Source organism: Macaca nemestrina, chromosome 5, assembly GCF_043159975.1.
Source record: "Macaca nemestrina isolate mMacNem1 chromosome 5, mMacNem.hap1, whole genome shotgun sequence".
In the NCBI taxonomy this organism is placed as follows: Eukaryota; Metazoa; Chordata; class Mammalia; order Primates; family Cercopithecidae; genus Macaca; species Macaca nemestrina.
The window spans coordinates 106,106,214-106,128,284 of NC_092129.1; the positions used below are offsets into that span (position 1 = coordinate 106,106,214).

General features: G+C 37.4%; 1 long non-coding RNA gene across 2 annotated transcripts; it reads right to left on the reverse strand.

Annotated features, from left to right (window-relative positions):
- Positions 1-3,181: 3,181 nt before the first annotated feature.
- Positions 3,182-22,071, reverse strand: LOC105495562 (uncharacterized). 2 transcript variants are annotated; one of them, XR_011623101.1, is made up of 4 exons: positions 22,060-22,071; positions 20,576-20,644; positions 3,689-3,833; positions 3,182-3,311 (listed from the first exon to the last, which is right to left on the reverse strand). It is a non-coding gene; the product is annotated as an uncharacterized lncRNA (long non-coding RNA). The 2 variants fall into 2 exon arrangements; XR_011623100.1 differs by lacking the exons at positions 20,576-20,644; positions 22,060-22,071 and adding exons at positions 9,586-9,730; positions 17,620-17,783.

The window sequence follows — 22,071 nt, forward strand, 5'->3', positions numbered from 1 at the left end:
CCCAGAATGCTGAGGTTGCAGTAGGCCAAGATTGCGCAACTGCAGTCCAGCCTGGGCAACAGAGTGAGACTCTGTCTCAAAAAAAAAAAAAAAGAAAGAAAGAAAAAGAAATATTTAACCATGAGAAGACACGGAAGAAGTTTAAATTTCTATGACTAAGTGAAAGAAGCCAATCTAAAAAGGCTACATACTATATGAATCCATCTATATGACATTCTGGAAAAGGCAAAATTATGGAGAGAATAAAAGAGATGAGGAGTTGCAAGGGCTGGGAGCAGGAAGGGATAAATGGAAAATCACAGAGGATTCTTAGGGTAGGGAAAATATTCTGTATGATATTGTAATGGCAGACATATAAATATGTCGTTATACATTCGTCCAAATGCATAGAATGTACAACACCAAGAGTGAACCCTAATGTGAACTATGGACTTTGGTTGACAACTATGTGTTAATGTAGGTTCCTTGATGGTGACAAATGTGCCATTGCCGTGCAAATGTTGATGATTAAGGAAGTTCTTTATTTGGGGGAAAGTATATGGAAATTCTCTGCACCCTCCTTTCAAATTTTTTGTGAACCTAACACTGCTCTAAAAAAAATAGCCTATTTAAAGAAATGGACAAAGGATTTGAATGACATTTCTCCAAAGAAGATATGCAAGTGACCAATGAACATAAGAAAAGATTCTCAACATCAATAGTCATTAAAGAAATGCAAATCAAAACCACAATGAGATACCACTTCATATCCACTAGGATGATTAAAATAAAAAGAAATCTATAACATGTGTTAGTGAGGCTGTATAGCAACTGGAACAATTGTACATTGCTGGTGGGACTGTAAAATGATGCAGCTGCTATGGAAAACAGCTTATCAGTCTCTCAAAATGTTAAACACAGTTATCTTTTTAATTTTGTTCTTCTATTTCTCTTCCTTTCTTGTTTTTTTAAACATAGTTATCTTATGACCCAGCAATTCCACTCCTAAGTATACACCAAAGAAAAATGAAAAAGGGTGTACACCAAAGCTGGTACACAAATATTCGTAGCAGCACTATTCATAATAGCAAAAAAAAAATGGAAATAATCCAAATACCCATGAAATGATGAATGGTTAAACAAAAATGATATATACGTAAATAGAATATCATCTGTCAATAAAGAGTAATGAAGTAGTGTTACATGGATGAACTTTGAAAACATTATGCTAAGTGAAAGAAGTCAGTTTAAAATACTATATATTACACAATTCCATTTGTAAAAAGTCCAGAATAGGCAAATCAACAGAGACGGGAAGTGGGGAATGACTGCTAATGGATATAGTTTATTTTTGGGGTGATAAAAATGTTCTAAAATTAAATAATGTTGATGGTTGCACAACTTCATATGCTAAAAACCAGTGAACTGTACATTAAAAGGATGAATTTCATGATATTTAAATTATATATCAGTAGCACTATTATTTAAAAATTAAATTATAGAAAAATAAAGTTGTATTTGCACATCTAAATATGTTGATTAAGAGATTCATTCCCCCTACAGCATGTTTAACATCAAGTGTATTAGTTTACAGACTCTGTTTATATGAAATCGGTTTCAACTGAGGACTTGGGATAATGGAAAAGCTCCCTGATTTTCCTTACTTCACTGAATTACTACATGGAATGATCCTGCTGAGATCAAAAGAAAGTCCAGAACATAGTCAAAGCCAGTGTATTTGTTTCCTAGGGATGCTGTCACAAAGTAGCACACACTGGTTGCAGAAATGTATTGTCTGTGATTCTGATCAAGTCCAAGATCAAGGTGTCAGTGGGACCATGTGCCCTCTGAAACCTGTAGGAAAATTCTTCTTTTCCCTTCTGTTGGTTCTCTGGAATTCTTTGGCATCCCTTGGCTTGCAGCTGCATAAATCCAGGATGTGCCTTTGTTACCACATGTTGTCTCCACATCTTTGTGTAGCTATCTTCTTATAAGGACACCAGTCATATTGGATTAGAAGTCCACACTGCTCCAATCTAACGTCATCTTAACTTAATCAACTACATGTGCCATGTTAACTTAATCAACTACATGTGCCATGACCCTATTTCCAAATAAGCTTAAATTCTGAGGACTAGGGGTTAGGTACTGGGTTTGGGGTAGGGGAGTGTCAAGCTCAGCTTATCTTTTGGGGGGCAGGGGCATAACAGTCAGAGACATGGTTGCAAGAACAGAAGCTAACTGGATGAATACTTTTGATAAACTATTAGGAGGATGTTTACATTGTTAAAGAGTTTTTATAAACTGTTGTATGACCTAAAGTCAGTTGGAGAAGGGTTAAAGATCTAGACATATTTGGTCTAGATAAGATTTTAAAAGTGATGTATTAATTCTCTCTCAAAGTTTGATGGGCTCCCTTGTAGAGGGGTTAAATTTACTATTTAGATCCGAAGGGAAGAATAAGAAACAGGAAGAAGCAATTTCTAGTGTAATATAAAGAACTTCTTATTAAGTAGACTGTCATGGGAAGTAATGAATTCTCTATCATTGAAATAGTCAAGCACAGAATGGATGAACACTATTCAGGAAGCCTCTTGGGAGGATTTATGCTTCATTTACAGGTGGTTTAGGGTACTTCTAATTTTAAAAATTCTGATTCTACCATTCACTGGTGTGTACTGAGAGCCTCACATGTGCCAGAGACAGTGTTTTAATCAACATTATTTTAAGACAATCCCTCATCTAAGCCACCTGTCCCATCTAGCATGTGAGTTATTCCTTCTTCCCACTCCTCGGCATCTTAGCAACTTCTCTCTGGCTTCTTATGTCCTGCAGGGGCCTGAGATGCACTGTGATCAGTCTTTCAAACACTTTGAACCATGCTATATAGACAGAAGAAAGGGCATCAAAAAGTGACATTATTGGAAGTTTGGGCTCAGTCCAGTGGAAGGATTTAGATACAATCAGTGGCTCAGAAAATGGCTCCAAATATTAATATCTGCCCGTATGGAAAACAGTGTTTTAGAGAGAGCTACTCATCTGTAAAAATACATACCAGCCCAACAGTAGTGATTTTTTAAAATTCCCCCAGGTAATTTATGAGTACTGCCACGTTTCTCAAAGCTTAATTAAAACTAGGGCTTACATAATTGTGAATACTGGGACAAAAGAAATTTGAGACCCATATCTTACCTTACCTCCATCACAAACTTTATTGGGAACACCAGGTGATGACCAGTGTGGAAAAAGAGAGAAGAGCACAGGGGCAGGCAGGCAGTGGTCACCACCAATGACCCTTGACAATTTGATCTCCTCACCATGTAAAGCCACTCCTAAACACAGGTAAAATAGAAGTCAGCCAATGTCACACAATGCACACATTTAACCTACCCAAATTAACACGATACTTTAAGTAGAGCAATTGATTCTTTCCTTTCTTTCAAAGAGTATAAGCCCTGAACCAGTGGTGCTCCACCTTGACTTCACATTAGAATCACCTAGGGAGCTTTCAAAACATACAATATCCAGACCCCATGTGGAAAACAGTATTGATACCAATGTTTCTTTCTATTCCCTCTGCTTTTAGGAACTCAGGTAGATTGAACTTCCCTAGCCACTGAAATCCAGCATAGCAATGTGTCTTGCTTTGCCAATCAATGAATTTGACCACAAGTATAGATGGGTATTCCTGGGTGGAAGAATTTAATACCTGGTAGCCGTTTCTCTAGTTCTCTTCCTCTGTCTCATCAGGTAGTAACATTTCAGAAACTAGAGCATCCATAAGCTGTCACTGGAATGGCACTACGTGGAGAATCACCTGCCCTTCTTCCATACTTGTTTGACCTGGAGCATGACTGAGAAACAATTTAAGAATGTATATTTGTATCTTTTAAAAATAGAACATGACTTCAAATCACAAACCTACTTTACATGGTGTTCAGCTATTCTAACATATCCTAACTCTTCAGGAAACATTCTCAGTAATATACTTACTAAAAGTGCATTTTCTACAACATGATGCATAAATGTAGCTACACGTTATTATTGTGGATTTAAACTATTTTCAACTGTAATTTTACCTAGTCACAAGTTTTACCATGCACTTAGGTTTTAGAATCTAAACACCTAAAATTGATGCAACTCTCCTCTACTGAGGAAACACCAAAATCTTTTCTATGCACATTTTAATCTCTTAAAACAACTGATGACAAAGTCTTACTACACTCACTTTACAGATGAGAACATAGGATCAAAGAGATTAAACTGACTACGTTGAGTTTAAGCAGTTTATAGTTTTCCAGTTTGTATTTTTCATATTTCAAAATGTGTGGCCTTATGCTGTGTTTCTCAAATTTACTTCTCAGAGTAATCCCTGAGGAACTTGTTCAAATTTTAGATTTTAGATTTTCTAGGCCCCATGCTGAGAAATTCTTATTCAGTAGGCCTAGGGTAGACTATCTGCATTTCTAATAAGCTTTCCCCCATCCAGTGTCTTTGATATAAATAGTCCACCTATGATACAAACAAACCCTATAAAAAACAAACAGCCTTTATATATACTGTGTTCTCTGTCCAGAAAAGAACAGTTACTACCTTTCCCCACTCACTCTTTTATCAAGTAGGGTCATTAGGTTACAACTACTGAAATCAATTCTTGCTAACTTACCCAGAATTATGATTACTTTTCAAAATACAGGATGGCCCACAAAAATTGAAGAAACAAACAGACTCAGAAAGAACAGAAACCAGGATGGCCCCAGAGATTCAGGTAACGGGAGTTAATTTAGAGATGTGTAAGAATATTAAAACTCATAAGATGAATTGGCTCCAACGTCTTTATGTGATGCTGCTCAAGATTCAGTTTCTAGGAGAGAGAATCTGACTAGACGAGATTAGTTCATTGCTATCCCTTGACTAAGGAACAGTAGGGTATCCTATTGACCAAGACTATATACAAAGTAAAAAAGATTTCCCAGACATAACTCAAGGGGCTGCTACCAACCAAAGGGAGAATTGATGCTTGGAAGCCAAAAAAAGACCTAACGACTATGCTGGAAGTACCTGGCAGGTACTTCCTGCCCAGGAAGTACCCATGTGGTCCCTCTAGTCATTTAAAAAAAAAAAAAAATCCCACCATGAAAGTACTTCCTCTGAACAGAGACTGGAAAATTGCCACTAGAAGACTACTTAAATGTACTTCTGAATTTCTGTAGAAAATGTTGGCTTTGTAAATCTGAATATTCTTACATCCTCTCTTTTAAAAAGAAAGAATAAAGGGGAGCAAATTAAACACACACAATTTACATATACAGCATAGTTAGGACAGGGACATCTATAAACTAAAAATGTATGGGAAAATGAAAAATAAACAGACAACATTAGGCTCACACAGGTAGAGGGAGTCTAGAAAAAGCTTTATTTAGAGCAGAAAGATCGTCTGAATAGTTCTAAATCTACAAAAGAAGCTAAATTTATACCTTAAAACATCCCAACAAACAAAACTTCAAGCTCAGATTGCTTCGTTGGTGAATTCTACCAAACATTTAAGTAAGAAATAATACCAATTATATAAAAAATCTTCCAATATATAGAAGAGAGGGTAATATTTCCCAACTCATTTTATGATAACATTAACCTAATATTAAAATCAGATAAAGACACTACAAGAAAAGAAAACTACAAATATTCCTCATGAGGATAGATGCAAAAATCTTTTTTTAAAAAAAGCAAATATAATAAAGCAATATATAAAAATGACAGTACAACAAGGTCAAATGGGCATAAGAATTCATAGGAATGCAAGATTGATTTAACATCTGAAAATCAAGGAATACAATTCACCGTATCAACATACTGAAAAAGGAAAAAGTAATCATTTTAACAGAGGTAAATGGAAAAAATAATCATTTTAACAGAGGTAAAAAAAAAAAAAGAACATAGACAATACAAAGCAGAGATTGTTAGACTGGATGAAAAATCAAGATCCAAATAAATGCTGACTACAGAAGACACACTTTAGATTCAAATACCTAAACGTATAAGAATAGAAAGATATATCTTGCAAGCACCAGCCATAAGAAAGGTAGAGAGGCTATATTAATATTAGAAAAAAATAGACTTTAAAACAAAAATAGTGTTTCTACAGATAAAGAAGTATATTTTTATGAAGACAAAAGGGTCAATCCATCAGGAAAATGTAAGCAATTATAAACATATATGTACCTAACAACAGAGTACCAACATACATGGAGCAAAAACTGACAGAAATGATGGGAGAAATGGACAATTTTATAACAATGGTCGGAACTTCAATAACTCACTTTAATAGTGGGTAGAACAAGGCAGAAAATCAGCAAGGAAATGGAAGACTTAAACACACTGTAAACCAACTAGACCTAACAGATATCTATAGAACACTCCACCTAAAAACACCAGACTACATTTTTCTCAGGTGTATATAGAACCTTCTCCAAGATACAGTTTGGCCATAAAGTAAACCTCAATACATTTAAAATAATAGAAAGAGTTGGGCATGGTGGTGTGCACCTAAAGTCTTAGCTACTCAAGAGGCTGAGACAGGAGAATCACTTGAGCCCAGGATTTCAGGCTGTAGTACACTATGATTACACCTGTAGATAGCCATTGCACTCCAGCTTCTGCAATATAGTGAGACCCCATCTCTAAAACAAAAAGGAAAAAGAGAATAGAAATAATGCAAAGTATTATTTCCTCTGACCACAATGGAATAAAGAATGAAATTAAAAATCAAATGGGTCAAAAAATAAATCCAAGGGAAATGATATGGTTTGGGTCTGTGTCCCAGGCCAAATCTCTTGTCAAATTGTAATCCCAAATATTGGAGGTGGGGCCTGGCGGGAGGTGATTGGATCATGGGGGCAGATTTCCCCTTTGGTGCTGTTCTTTCATGAAAGTGAGTTATCACAAGATCTGGTTGTTTAAAAAGTGTGTAGCACCTCCCCCCATCTCTCTTCCTCCTGCTCTAGCCATGTAAGATATGCTGGTTTCCCTTCACCTTCTGCCATGATTGCAAGTTTCCTGAGGCCTCCCCAACCATGCTTCCTGTACAGCCGGCAGAACTGTGAGCCAATTAAACTTCTTTTCTTTATGAATTACCGAGTCTCAGGTATTTCTTTATAAGACTGTGACAACAGACTGATACAAGAAATTAGAAAATACTTACAGATGGATGAAAACAAAGATACAACATATTAAAACATATGTAACTAAAGTAGTGCTTAGAGGAAAATTTACAGCTGTAAATGCCTAGTTAAAAAAGAAGTAAGATCTCAAACCAATAACCCAAATTCCTGGCCTAAGACACTAGGGGCGGGGGAAAAGAATAAACTAAGTCTAAAGCAATCAGAAGGAAGGAAATAATAGAGATTAGAGTAGATATTAATGAAATAAAGAATAGAAAAAAGAGTAAATTATGAAACCAAAAGCTAGGTTTTTTGAAAACATCAAAAAAAAAAAAAATCAACAAACTTTAAGTTAGATTGACCAAGAAAAAAGAGAAGAATCAAATTACCAGATCAGAAATGAAAGAAAGGAAATGATTTTTAGATGAAAGGAGTGAAAAGAATCAAAAGCCTTAAGTAGGTGAGGACATTTAAAAGGTATCATCTTTTTTCACATCTTAATTCCATTAAAAGACAGATGACTATTTAAAGTAAAAACTGTGGGTGGGTGTGGTGGTTCACTCCTGTAATCCTAGGGCTTTGGGAGACTGAGGTTAAAGGATTGCTTAAGCCCAGGAGTCCGAGACCAGCCTGGGCAATATAGCAATACCCCATCTTTAAAAAATAATAAAAAATAAAATAAATAAAGTGAAAATTATAACACTGTGTTGTGGGGTTTGTAATGTATTTAGATGTAAAATATAAGACAATAATAGGATAAAGGATGGAGTATAAATGGAAGTATACTGTCAAGATTCTTATAGTTTGCGTGAAGTAATGTGATATTGAATCTAAGTAGAAGTGATATGTTAAGAATGAATCCCTAGAGCAATAATTCCTTACAATTCCTAGAGCAACCACAAAAAAGTCTTTCAAAGAGATATAACTAAAAGTTGAATTGAGAAATTAAAATGGAATAAACATTCAGCCCCAAAGAAAGCAACTCTATTAAAGATTCTTGGTAGGGTTGCTATATTCAAAGGATCATCTTGTAAAAGAAAACTGGCTGTACAAATAAGTTAGGGTAAATTAACTGTTATGTGCTGTAATAGACACAGTGAGATAAGTAATTGGTTTAGATACCAGTTCTGTTTCTAGCTGAATGACCTTGAGTGTATCATTTAACCCTTCAAGTCTCATGGAGAGAATATTAAAACTACCTAGAAGGATGTCATGATGACAAGATCACATGATACATACAATTTACTTGTACATACCAATCGCTCAATAAGTGTTGAATTAATCTACACGTGTAAACACATGTAAAAGATGTATATGTGCCTGTTCCAGAAAAAAAGTCTAGTAATATTAACTAGGATTGTTTTTATTAAAAATTCATAATTATGGAAGATGCCTTATCTCTCAGAAAACAAAATAAAACAAACCCCCCTCACCAGCCCAAAAAACTCACAGTTACGGATTGTAGTAGCTTGGTCAAGACACCAGGTGGCATGAGATAATAAAAATTATTACCACTCGATACTATTCTTCAGAATACAATTGTACAATGATTCGCATACTACGTATTTAAGAAAGGTTGCGATTTAAATTTTCTAAATCAATGTACAGATTTGAAGGTGCCTTTTGATTAGTTCACCTTCCAATAGCAATTCCATTTCAGCCTTTCAGTGTATCTGCCTTTGCATCTGCCAAATAATAACAGGCTAAGCCTCATACATTGCATGCATTATTTTATTTTATCTTCACTCTCCTAAGAAGCAGGTATTAACTCCAGTTTATAGATAAGAAAGCTGAAGCTTAGGGCAGAAAATGGGGTTCGAACCAAGATTTGACAGAAATTTCTTTTAAAATTCTGTTACCTGGTCTCCCATGGTCCTTAATTCCTCTAAAGAAGTATGATTAAGGAAATAGCTAGAGTAACCCTTTTCAAGCAAAATGCAAGAAGCAATCATCAAATTTATTATGCTTTATAAACTTGGATGTGGATTTACAGTGTTGAATTTAGCAGACATAACTGTGAATTGTAAGTAAAAGCTTATTAATAATGCAAAATGTTTATGAAATACACACATAGCCAAGAGGTTTAAAATACCTTATGGTTTCTTTAAAAAGTAAAATACATAGTAGACAGGCATCACAAGTTTCCATTTACAAAGAAAGAACAGAGCACATGTGGGGATAAGTCATTTAATCAAAGTCACTCCCTCCAAACCCATCTTGGAATTGGCTTCAGAGTATTCATGTGCTTGTTTTCCCAGATCAAAGTAGTGTATATTTACTTTCTTTTTCATTCAACAAAAATGTGTTGAATACCATGTGAAGACTGATACAAACTAGACACAAATCCTGCCCTCAAAAGTCTTTATCTCCAAAGTAAAAAAGTTAGGTAGAACAGTTTCTGGACTGGCTCACCCAAACTCAATTCCACTGACACAATTACACTTACACAATTCCACTGACACTACAGCAGGATTTTCCTTCCTGTTCAGATGATTACATGACCATCTGTGTGGCTCAAGTGGTCACCAATATCTGTCATGCTGAGCAAGAAGCATTCTTGCACAAGTTAAGGTCCTGCCCTGGAGCCATAGCTGGAGGAGAAGAAGATGGATAATTAATGCTGCTTCCCTCTTTGGGTGTGGCTCACCAACCAACACAGATCCCCTTTCCAACTTTAAAACCCTTGGTGCACAGAAATGTCAATTCGTTGGAAACATGTGTAAGCTAGGACAGATATAGACAAGTTGTTCCAGAGACCATTCTGCAAAACATGTAGTGTGTAATACAAAGTAGAAAGAAATAACTCCCTCAAAGAATACAAAAATGGGTCAGGCCTGGTTATTCAGGTTTGTAATCCCAGCACTTTGGGAGCCTGAGGCAAGAAGATCACTTGAAGACAGGAGTTCAAGACCAGTCTGTGCAATATAGCAAACTCCATCTCTACAAAATAAAAATAAATTCACTTAGATGGGTGTGGTGGCATGTGCGTCTAGTCTTAACTACTCAGAAGGCTGCAGTGGGAGAATATCTTGAGCCCAGGAGTTCAAGGCTGCAGTGAACTATGATCACGCCAGTGCACTCCAGCCAGCCTGGGCAACAGAATGAGACCCATTTCTAAAAAAAAAAAAAAAATTAACTACAAAAATGTTTCTCAGTGCAGTCCCTTACTACTGCATCATCATCAGCTAGAATGCAGGTGAAAATACAAAGTCCTAGACTCTAGACCACTGGAGGGATAGGGCCTGGGAATTCCCATTACATTTTTTTTCTTTTTTTTTTTTTTTTGAGACGGAGTCTTGCTCTGTCGCCCAGGCTAGAGTGCAGTAGCCTGATCTCGGCTCACTGCAACCTCCACCTCCTGGGTTCCATGTCTCAGCCTCCCAAGTAGCTGGGACTACAGGCGTACGCCACGATACCTGGATAATTTTTTGTGTGTGTATTTTTTTTAATTGTATTTTTAGTAGAGATGAGGTTTCACCACATTGGCCAGGCTGTCTCGAAAGACTGAAAATGAAACATTGAATATTTCTTTTAGCCAAGAAAAGGAGGGCCATGTGAAAAGAGTGGCATTGGACCAGGGCCTTGAATATAGGGAGCTAACATTCCACATAGGTAAACAGTAGCTTGAGCAAAGGCAGAGCAGTGTGTAAGAACAGGTTCCTTTGGAATGGGGCAAAAGATACCTAACAAACAATAACAGGGAATGAAGTTGAGACAGTCCTTAGGCTCAAATCATGAGGGTTATAAATGTCATCTTAGGAAACCTAGGCTTTGCTTTATTGGGTTGGGGGATGAGCTGTAGCAGTGGTCCTGAAGACCCTCAAGTTGGTGATTGCTGATGTTGAATTGACTTTGGTTTCTCACAAACAGTCATAACAGATAGATGACATGAGGTCAGTTAAAATAAACAGACCAATAAGAACAAGCAAATGGAGTTAACCATGATGACACACTTCAGCCCAGGCGTAACCCTGAAAATGTCATCTTAAAGGAAGTAAAAGGTGAAACTCTAAACACTAGCCTCTTTTCACCACTCATCTCTCTGGACCGATGCAAGATATTTGACACTATTGACTAAACTTTTTTTTTCCCTTCTTTAGCCTGCCACTTCTTTTTCCCCTCTTTCTCCTAACATTCCATCATTTCTTTCAGATTCCTCTTCCTGCTTCTACTCTTCTAAATAAAGTATCCTTCAAAGCACTGTTCTTGGGCTTCCTCTTCTCTGTGTCCCTCACAAACCTCATCTCTTTCCCCCATCATTCAGAAGCCAATGATAATGGTAGCTCTCCTCTTTGTGCAGGAAAGAGTAGCAAGCACTTTATACGTATTTTTTCTGGTCTTCAGAGCAATTCTGTCAGTTAGGAATAATTCTTATTACTCTTCAGATGAATAAACTGAGGTTCAAAGAGGGTCCATTCACTTAGTTATGGACATACCTCTGTAAGTTATGGACATACCTCTATAAGTGATTAAGTGATTCCAAGTAAGTTGGAATCCAGTGCCTGACCTTTTCCCATGCTGACTATGATGATTTTCATGTGAAGTCCAATACTGCCTACAATACAGTGGGGTTGGCAAAGGTGCAGTCAGACAAATTGATGGACAAAAAGGGCAGTTCAGAAATAGTCCCTGGCATATACGAGTAGTATATGATACAGCTGGTATTTTAAATCATGAGAAAAGGATGGGTTTTCCAGTAAATAATATTTTGACATGAATATTTAAACACCTAATTCAAACCATATACCAAAATTCCAGTTAGATTAAAATCTTTATTAAAAAATTAAGCCATAAATATTTATCTATATTTTCTATGCATGCCATATATATTTACTTGCATTCTCTATATTTACTTGTATTTTCTCAGTACATGTTTACATGACATGAAGGAGGGGAAGGACTTTCAATACATGCCATTAAAGGTGGAAAGCATAAATGCATTAGTGAGACATTTGGTTACCAAAACGGAAAAATTTCCTGAAGAAAACTAAATATCTTAAACAACTTCATAGCTCTGGGCTGACATTTCCATTTTTCTGCTGCTCATGCTGCTAGTTTCTTATTTCTATTTATAGTTTGTTCTTTTCCACTACCATCTCATCCACAATCAAGTAGGAGAAAGATCTCTGAAGTAGACTCAACACTTAAATGCAGGTATGTCAAACTTTCTGGAACTCAGTTCCTCTTTGTTTAAATAGAAGGTGTTGACCTGGATGATTTCTGAGGTGTTGTTTTGTTTTTTTCATTTTAAAATTCTATGATTCTCTTTTTACAGCCTCTATTCCTTTTATTGCTATTTGAAGGGGATAATAAATAACCACTCTTTCTTCTCCTGAGTTCAGAGTCAATTGAGAATTAAGACGCATGAAAGACACATATGGCAACTAGGTAATAGCTTTCTTACTGATAATGGTGAGTTTAAAAATGTGGCTTGTTTTATGGCCATATGAGCATGCTAATTAACACTTCCTCCCTGACACAGACTCAAACTCATCCACCCAGTCGAAGCTAAGTTTGACCACAGTCCCTCCTCACTGCACAACAGAGGAGGATAATAAGGAGAGAGAATGTGATGTGAAGCTACACATGTTCATTTTTTCCTCCCAACCTCATCAGAGGTAGGAGTATAAATTTAGCTCAATTCCTTGTATATGGAATTACGAAGGAATGAGAAAGGACCCTCTAACACCAATCACATAATTCTCCGTCTGTTTCTCTTAATAACTGATCTAATTCGGAGTCCTTTCTCCTTCACTTAGAAAAAAGGATATCCTCTAAATTGCCCCCCCACCAAATTTCTGGCCTCCCCACCATGGTATCCATGCTGTGTACCACTTCCAGATTAATCTTCTCAAATCATGGGGTAGCTGCACAAATCTGAATTTAGGTTCAGAAAATGGACGTTAATCTTGGTTGTTTTACTAATTAGCTATATGGCTGTGGGCAAGTCTCTTTACTTTGCTAGGTTTGGGGGAACACTTATCCATAGCATGGCATGGTTAGACTATCCCTTCTGATTCCATACTAGTATCAATTTAAGTTTCAAACACTTTCAGTAAGTTTGTCCATAGTATAAACCCCTTAGCATGTTATATGTGACTCTCTACAAACTGACAAACAAAGATTTTCAGTCTTTCTTCCCAGAGTTTCCTAAAGGGCCTGTGCTTTATAGCAAAACTGATCTCTAAAACATTTAGTCCTTTATTATTTAAGTGCTCTTTCTTTGTCTGCAGGGTAACTCACCACTCCCAGCACTGCTTCTCTAGAGACTGTTCAATCTAGATCCCACAAAAACAATTCTTCTTTCCCAGACCAGGCGCGGTGGCTCACGCCTGTAATCCCAGCACTTTGGGAGGCCAAGGAGGGCGGATCACTTGAGGTTGGAGTTTGAGACCAGCCTGGCCAACATGGTGGAACCCCATCTCTCTTAAAAATACAAAAATTAGCCGGGCATGGTGGCGGGCACCTGTAATCTCAGCTACTCAGAAGGCTGAGATAGGAGAATCACTTGAACCCGGGAGATGGAAGTTGCACTGAGCCAAGATCATGCCACTGCGCTCCAGCCTGGGTGACAGATCAAGACTCCGTCTCGGAAAAAACAAAATAAAACAAAAAAACAAAACAAAACAAAAAAACTTCTCTCCCAAGACTTTTTGAATCTTCCTAGCCAGAAGTGATAGCAGATTCAGATCTAGGGTGGGGCTACATTTGTCATATACCCACCTGTGGCAGAGACATTTACTGCTCACTGAATAGCCATGGGCAAATACGTAAAAGGAATACATCCTACTTCGGGACAAATGACCCTACAGTTCTCTCGTCCTCTGCTGTGGCAACCTGAAATATATTTGTTTTGGTGTCTGTTTCACAAGCTCTTGTAACATGAAAGACACAGAGTTGAGTAAGCAAGCAAAATTTGTTACCACAGCATAACCCAGCCTAATCTGACTTAATACATCACCTAAAAGAAGGCTGGAGATCACAAGGCCTATTGCTGCTTCCTTAATTGTACACAGAGCTATCAACATGATGGTGGGATATCAATATTTATTATATGTTTTTATACTGAAAATTATAATAACCTACAGCATTATCATCAATATTTATAATATTCTGTTAACATAATTTTTGTTAATGTTGTATACTCTTATGTATCATATGTCATTATTTATTATTATATCACCTATAATAAACACCAAAGTGTTTCTTATACCTGTTTTTAGTTGTTCTTTTTTACATAAAAATCTGCTTTTTATTTAATGCTTAAACAACATACTTTAACTTCTGCTCTAAGCAACAGGACAGAGACCCAAATAGAGTTCCAATCTTTTAGAAATTACACTCCTTCTCATTGTTTGTTGGATTTCATGACCTATTTACCACCTTCTAAAAATATAGGTGACTGTAAAACAAATGATGAATAAAACAGAGACTCAGAGAGTAAGTTCACATTTCTATTATAAAGAATAAAATAAACATACTCATAAAAGTAGAAGCTGGAGAGCCTTGGAAATGACCCTATTGCCTTCTCTACACATCCTCTTACAGGCTCACACTTTCACATTTTCTTTTAAATTATTATTATGAAAAATGTCAAAAAATATAGACAAAAGTAGAACCAACAGTAAAACTAACCCCCATTTATCCATCATCCAGATTCAGTGATTATCAAGATTTTCTCCTACTTGCTTTGTCTGTTTTTTTGGTTGTTATTGTTGCTAGAGTATGCTAAAGCTATATAACATTTCATCCATACACATTTCAGTATACATCTCTTTAAAAACTTACATTTTCTAAAATAACCACATTGCCATTATCATACCACAACATTCTCAATCCCTACATTTACTTTTAAAAATTAAAATTAATAGGCAAAAAAATAAGTTTGTTGAGAAAATTATTTTGAAATGCAATACAGTGCTCCCTTGTGAAATGTGGATATACCCTTGACCCAACAAAGATGTTGCAACTGTTTGGCTTCCTTGACAGCTTCCAAGGCTTACAAGTTCCATCATCAGGTCAAAGGGGACATGAAGCAGTCAGCCAGCCAACTCTCCCTTCAAACAAAAGCACCCACTCTTGGGATAAAAGGTCATCTCTGCTCCTCTCTACCAAAACACAGCCCCTGCCCTTAGCCACATGGCAGGATGCTTTCTCTTCCAAAGAAAACCTTAGATGAGCGACACTGTCATGGGAGAAAGTGTGAATTTGGAAGAAGAGGCTGCTGAGGCTCAAAGTTAGACTTTCCCTAAATCTTTGGGGTGTGAAGGAGCTGGTATTGGCATCATTTATTATATAAGGGTGTGTGTGTGTGTGTGTGTGTGCATTGTTATGAGTTTTGATCTGTGTGGAAAAGGGAATTTGAAAATAGCAGTGGATGATTGGAAAGGCTTTCCTTGTAAGCCTTGTTCAGTAAGCATAAGAGTGCTCCTGTTACATTACCTGTAATCTTTGATAAATAAATGAAGCAAAAATAAGCTAGATAAGAACAAACTGAGAATTACAAGCTGAATATTCCAAGGCAAATTATTTATCCTTAAGCTTTCATTTCCTTACCTAGAAAATGAGGACACTGATGCCTACCTGACATTAGTATTAATATTGTAAGGACTAAAGAAAATGTGCAAAAAGGGGATTAGTAGCAATCCATCTAAGAGAAAGAAGGTTGCAGTGGGTGGAATATGCTTCTAGAGACTTCGTCAGCTTTCCCCAACTTATTTCTGTGAGCTAATTTTAGAGTAGATGTGAATTCTACCCACTTCTTTTCTATCATTGGTCGTCAAATTTCAAGAGGGCAGAAACTCAGCATCAGGTCACCCACCATGCCTAATCAGGAGGAAAGAGCACTCTGAGTTTCCTGAGGAGGGAGCATGTGCAGGAGCAGTGGGAGCTCCATTATTACTCAAAAGAGCTTTTCCTTGAGCTCAGTGCCTAGGGCAGGCTTAAGTACCAGGCCTGAGACCTCAGTGGAGAAATTGTTAGTGCAAACTAAAAGCAAAAAGTCATGTAAAAGGAGAAAAATTGCACATTGCCCTGATCCTTTTAAAAGAAAATTGTTATTTTTAAATTATGTGAGATTAGAAATTGTTGAAGCTATTTACTTAATCCGGACAAATCACAGATGTGTTTGGTTCCCAGAAAGAATCTGCACCAAGTTTAAAAGGTCTGGGCTAGAGGAAAAAAGAAAATTAGAATGAATTTCTCTTTGCCATCTGTCTGCTAGGGGAAGTGGGAAAGGAACACAAGAATGGATTACAGGGAAGTCTGTGGGTAACAAGGTGTACTTGAAGCTGAAATTCTTCCACACTGCAGAATCTCCATGTTGCTCAGTTGCCTGAAGTAGGCACACCTTGATATGTGTCCCAAACAGTACCTCTTTGGTCCTTACAAGGACACTAGCTGACAATCTGGGAGTTTCATTACAACAAAATCAAGCACAATAATAGTATCAATGAGAGCAATTGATAATAGAAAAATGTTTACTATGAGCCAGTCAGGTACAGTTCTGCAGATATATATATATATATATAGCTATATATCCTGATATTTCTGTGAGTTAATTTTAGAATAGATGTGAATTCTACCCACTTCTTTTCTATCCTTCTGCATATATATGCATATATATATATACACACACACATATATATGTATGTATGTGTGTATATATATAGCTCCTGACAAGCAATATCTCCTGACCAAGAGCTGTAGTTGAGAGGCCAGTTGGGTGTGAACTGCTTCTTTTTTATGAAATGCAGAAAGAATGTCTTCTACTTCTGGGTAAAATTCAACATCAATTACTGAGCCATAGATTGAAGCTTGTTCTGTAATTGGGGGATTAGTGTGATTTTCCTCACCATTCAGGGAGCAATTCAAATTGAGGTAACTAATCATCCATAGCTCAAGTACACTTTGTTAACACAGTTTCAGCCCAATTACTTATGTAATATAATCTTATAAGGGACAAAAATTGGGTTTTTTTGTTTGTTTTAGGTTTTTTCTAAACGTTTATTTCAAAATAATTTTATACTTACACAAAATTACAAAAATTGTACAAACAATTCCCATATACTCTTCATCCAGGTTCTAGAAAGGTTAATTCCTTTTTTTTTTTGAGACGGAGTCTCGCTCTGTCGTCCAGGCTGGAGAGCAGTGGCGCGGACTCGGCTCACTGCAAGCTCCGCCTCCCGGGTTCACCCCATTCTCGTGCCTCAGCCTCCCGAGTAGCTAGGACTACAGGCGCCCGCCAACACGCCCAGCTAATTCTTTGTATTTTTGGTAGAGACGGGCTTTCACCGTGTTAGCCAGGATGGTCACGATTTCCTGACCTCATGATTCGCAGGTCTGGGCCTCCCAAAGTGCTGGGATATTACAGGCGTGAGCCACAGCGCCAGGGCGAAATGTTAATTTCTTATATAATCATAGTATGATAACCAAAACCAGAAAAGTAGTATTGATAAAATTCATTATTTAGTCTACAGACCTTATTCAAATTTTGACAATTGTCTCATTAAATATCCTTTTTTCTTATGTAGGTTCTAATTCAAGACAGGATCACACATACATTGTCATGTTGCCTAGTTAATCTAAATTACAGAACACAGTTCAGCAAACTTGTTCTACAAAAGGCCAGATAGTAAATATTTTTGTGTGTTCTTTAGGCCAGACAGTCTCTATGAGAACTACTCAACTTGGCCAAAAGTAGCCATAGAGTATACAGAAACGGGCGTGGCTATGTTCCAGTACAATTCTATTTAGAAAAACAATAGACAGGGTGAACGTAGCTGATGGGCCATAGCTTGCCCATTCTAGAACATTGGTTCTCAAAGAGGGGGATCCCCAGCCCACCAGCATGTGTTGTCACCTAGGAACTTGTTAGATATGCAGATTTTAGACCCCATCTCAGACCTACTAATTAGAAACTCTGAGTGGGGATTGGGGGGTCAGCAATCTGTGTTCTGTTTTGTTTGTTTTGTCTTTTGAGACAGGGTTTAGCACTGTTGTTCAGTCTGGAATGCAGTAGTGGGATTTTACCTCACTGCAGTCTCAAACTCCTGGGCTCAAGGATCCTCCACGTTCAGCTTCCTGAGTAGCTAGGACTATAGGCTCACATCCCCACACCTGGCTAATTTAAAAAATATATATATATATATATTTATTTATTTATTTATATATAAATATATATATATATATTTTTTGTTAGAGACAGAGTCTCACTATGTTGTGCTACCCAGGCTGGTCTAGAACTCCTGGACTCAAGCAGTCCTCCCACCTCAGCCTCTCAAAGTGCTAGGATTACAGGTGTGAGCCATCACACCCAGCCAGCAATCTGAATTTTAACAAGCTCTCCCAGGTATTTATGATATATGCTAAAGTTCTAAAGCACTGATCCAGACAATTTCTGTGTCTTCCTTTGCCTTTCCAGACCTTGATATTTAGGAGGAGCACAGGCCTGTTGTTTTGTAGAATAGCCATATCTCAGCTTGGGCTTGTTGATGTTGGCTTATGATTAAATTCAGGTTATGCATTTTTTTAGCAAGAATACCACAAAAATGATCTTGTGTCCTCTTCATTGGGGCTTGTTAGAAGATGCACGGTATCAATGTGTTTCTTCAGCTTTGAGACTAACTGATCATTTGGTTAAAGTGGTATCTGCCAGGTTTTTCTACTGTAAAGTTACTATTTCTCTCCTTGTAACTAATGATTGTCTTGCAGGAAGATACTTCCACACTATGTAAATACTTTCAGGAACTAATTTTATCATCCATTGATGAATCTTGATCTTAAAACAATTATTACTGTGGTGTTTGCAAAATAATGATTTTTCTATTTCCATCAACCTGTGCATGTTACTAAGAATTCTACTTTAAAAAATGGCTTTTCATAATCCTTCATTTATGTGTTTGTTCAGTGATTTGTTTATATCAGCATGGGTCCATGGATTCTTATTTTATTCATGGATCATAACTATCATCATTAATTTTTTTGTTCCAATTGTCCCAGATTTAGTCAATGGGAGCCCCTTCAAGTTGGCTCTTTTTTCTTTTTGGCATGTCCCATCATATTTGGAGCCTTAATAATTTACGTCTTGGTTATCTGCTTTCGGCATTCCACTCTCCTAGCAACAGCTTCAATGAGTATGAACCACTTTTAACTGTACAATTTTTTTTTTTTCTGAGACAGAGTCTCACTTTGCTGCCCAGGCTAGAATGCTGTGGAACAATCTTGGCTCACTGCAACCTCCGCCTCCTGGGTTCGAGCAATTCTCATGTCTCAGCCTCCCCTGTAGCTGGGATTACAGGCATGCACCACCACTCCTGGCTAATTTTTGTATTTGTGGTTGAGACGGGGTTTTGCCATGTCACCCAGGCTGCACTTGAACTCCTGACCTCAAGCAATCCTCTAGTCTCGGCCTCCAAATTGCTGGGATTATAAGCCTAAATTTTTTTTTAATTAAAGAAAGATAAACATATTTTTGAAAAGGTATAGGGCTGGGTGTGGTGGCTCATACCTTTAATCCAAGCACTTCGAGAGGCTGAAGTGAAAGGATCACTTGAGGCCTAGAGTTCAAGATTAGCCTGGGCAACATAGCAAAACATTGTCTCTCTCTCTATACACACACACACACACACACACACACACACACACTTACCATGTTTTTATTAAAAAAAGATTTTTTAAAATCAGCACAAGGTGAACTTGGCTTTCTAAGAATTATTATGGAAGCCCATCTTCCCAATGTTTTGAATTCATGATTCATCTGTAACCGAATGTAAACATTCCTATTTGAGCTAGTCTCCCAAATGTGTGAGAAAAGATGGCCCAAGGACTACCAAGAAGTCATCATTGCTAATGCCAGATTCTATAATTCCATACCATCTAAGCAACAGACTAGAGTCTTCTTTCAAAATTTTCATTATAGAATAGTTTTCACACAGTATACTGTCTGTAGATAAAATGCATCTACATTTTCCTATATGTGGAATTACACATCGCATATTCTTTCCAAAACGAATAACAGTATTATTCAGAGAGGTTGGCAAAGAGAGATTATGTTCAGAAAAGAGGCATTGTCTTCTTTACATCTTTATGACTTAGTCTTGACATTCCTGAGGACAGAATTACCAGCCAAAGCCTGCAGGTGTTAAGTAGGGTATGTGCTTTACGTCCACAATGATGCAAGACATGGTCCCAGCTGCTTTTCATTGCTACAGAAGGCTCAGGTTGGCCCTGTCTGACACCTATCTGTATGATTTGCAACGTACAGGTGTTGTGAAAGTTTAGGAAGTGTGAGTGACAAAATGTAACACGAGTAGGAAGGATCACACAGTCTGAACCTCTACCACTCAGGCAATCAGAATTGATGGCAGTAACTGATTGATTTAGTTACTTATTTTCTTACTGTATATTTCCTTATTGTATATTTATTGAACACCTACTAGGTTCAAGGCCCTGAGTTAGGTCCTCTTGGAAACCAGGTTATGTAAGACATCTCAAAAGGGTCACTCCTACAGATTTAAAGAAATTTTTTCTCTTAAAGAAAAAGAAAATACGTTTAAAAATCTAAATAAACACATACACATTTGAATGTACATACATGCACACTCAAATAAGAAATTGCTAGGCAATTGAGAGGTGCTTTTCCATTGGCTGCTGCTCTTTTGTAATTCAGTGAGCAAAAAATTTCATTAGCAAATTTTCAGGGAAAAGCTCAAACTATTAAGAATAGAATTAAATTACATAATTTTATTTTTAATAAAACACAGTATGATTCTATTTGTATGATGTTCAAAAGTAGACAAATTTAATCTTAACGAAAAAATCAGAACAGAGATAGCAGGGGTTTAGTAGTATCTGTTGCTACATAACCAATACCCCAAATTTAACAGCTTGAAATAACAAGAATTTTTATCAAATAATTTCTGTGGGTCAGAAATTTTGGACTGATATAGCCCAATGGTTCTGGTTCAGGATCTCTCAGAAGACTGAGGTCAGTACATTGGCCAGGGCTGCACTCATCTCAAGATTTGACTTGATTTGGGCTGGTTTATTCACTTCCAAGATGACTGTTGGCAAAAGGTCTTGGTTCCCTGCTGTTGACAGCAGGCCTCAGTTTCTTGCCACATGGGTCTTTCCATAGAGCTACTTGAGTGCCCTCACAATTTGGCAGCTGGCTTCCCCTAGAGAAATTTGCAATGGTGGCCGGGCACAGTGGCTTGTGCCTGTAATCACAGCACTTTGGGATGCTGAGGCAGGCAGATCACCTGAGGTAAGGAGTTCAAGACCAGCTCGGTCAACACAGTGAAACCCTGTCTCTACCACAAATACAAAAATTAGCCTGGTGTGGTTGCACATGCCTGTAATCCCAGCTAGTTGGGAGGCAGAGGCAGGAGAATAGCTTGAACCCAGGAGCCAGAGGTTGCAGTGAGCCAAGATCATATTATTGCACCCCAGCCTGGGCAATGGAGAAAAAAACAAAACAAAACAAACAAACAAATAAAATCTGCAATGTATTTATAAGTCTGCAATGTATTTACAAACCAATCACAAAAAAGAAACTCCATCTCCCATTTCCACAGTATCCTATTGTTACCCTGGTCAACATTATTTAATGTGGAAAGACATTACACAGCGGCATGATATCAACAGGTGGTAAACATTGCAGGCCATCTTAGAGGCTGACTACCACAAGAGATGGAGGGTTGACTAGGAAATAACATAAAGGAACTTTCTGGTGAAATGTTCTATATTACAATAAGTATGTGGGGCTGGGCATGGTGGCTCAGGTCTTTAATCCCAGCCCTTTGGGAGGCCTATGCCGGTGAAACACTTGCGGTCAGGAGTTCGAAAATGGCCTGGGCAACATGGTAAAACCCCGTCTCTACTGAAAAAACAAAACTTAGCTGGGTGTGGTGGTGCACACCTGTAGTCGCAG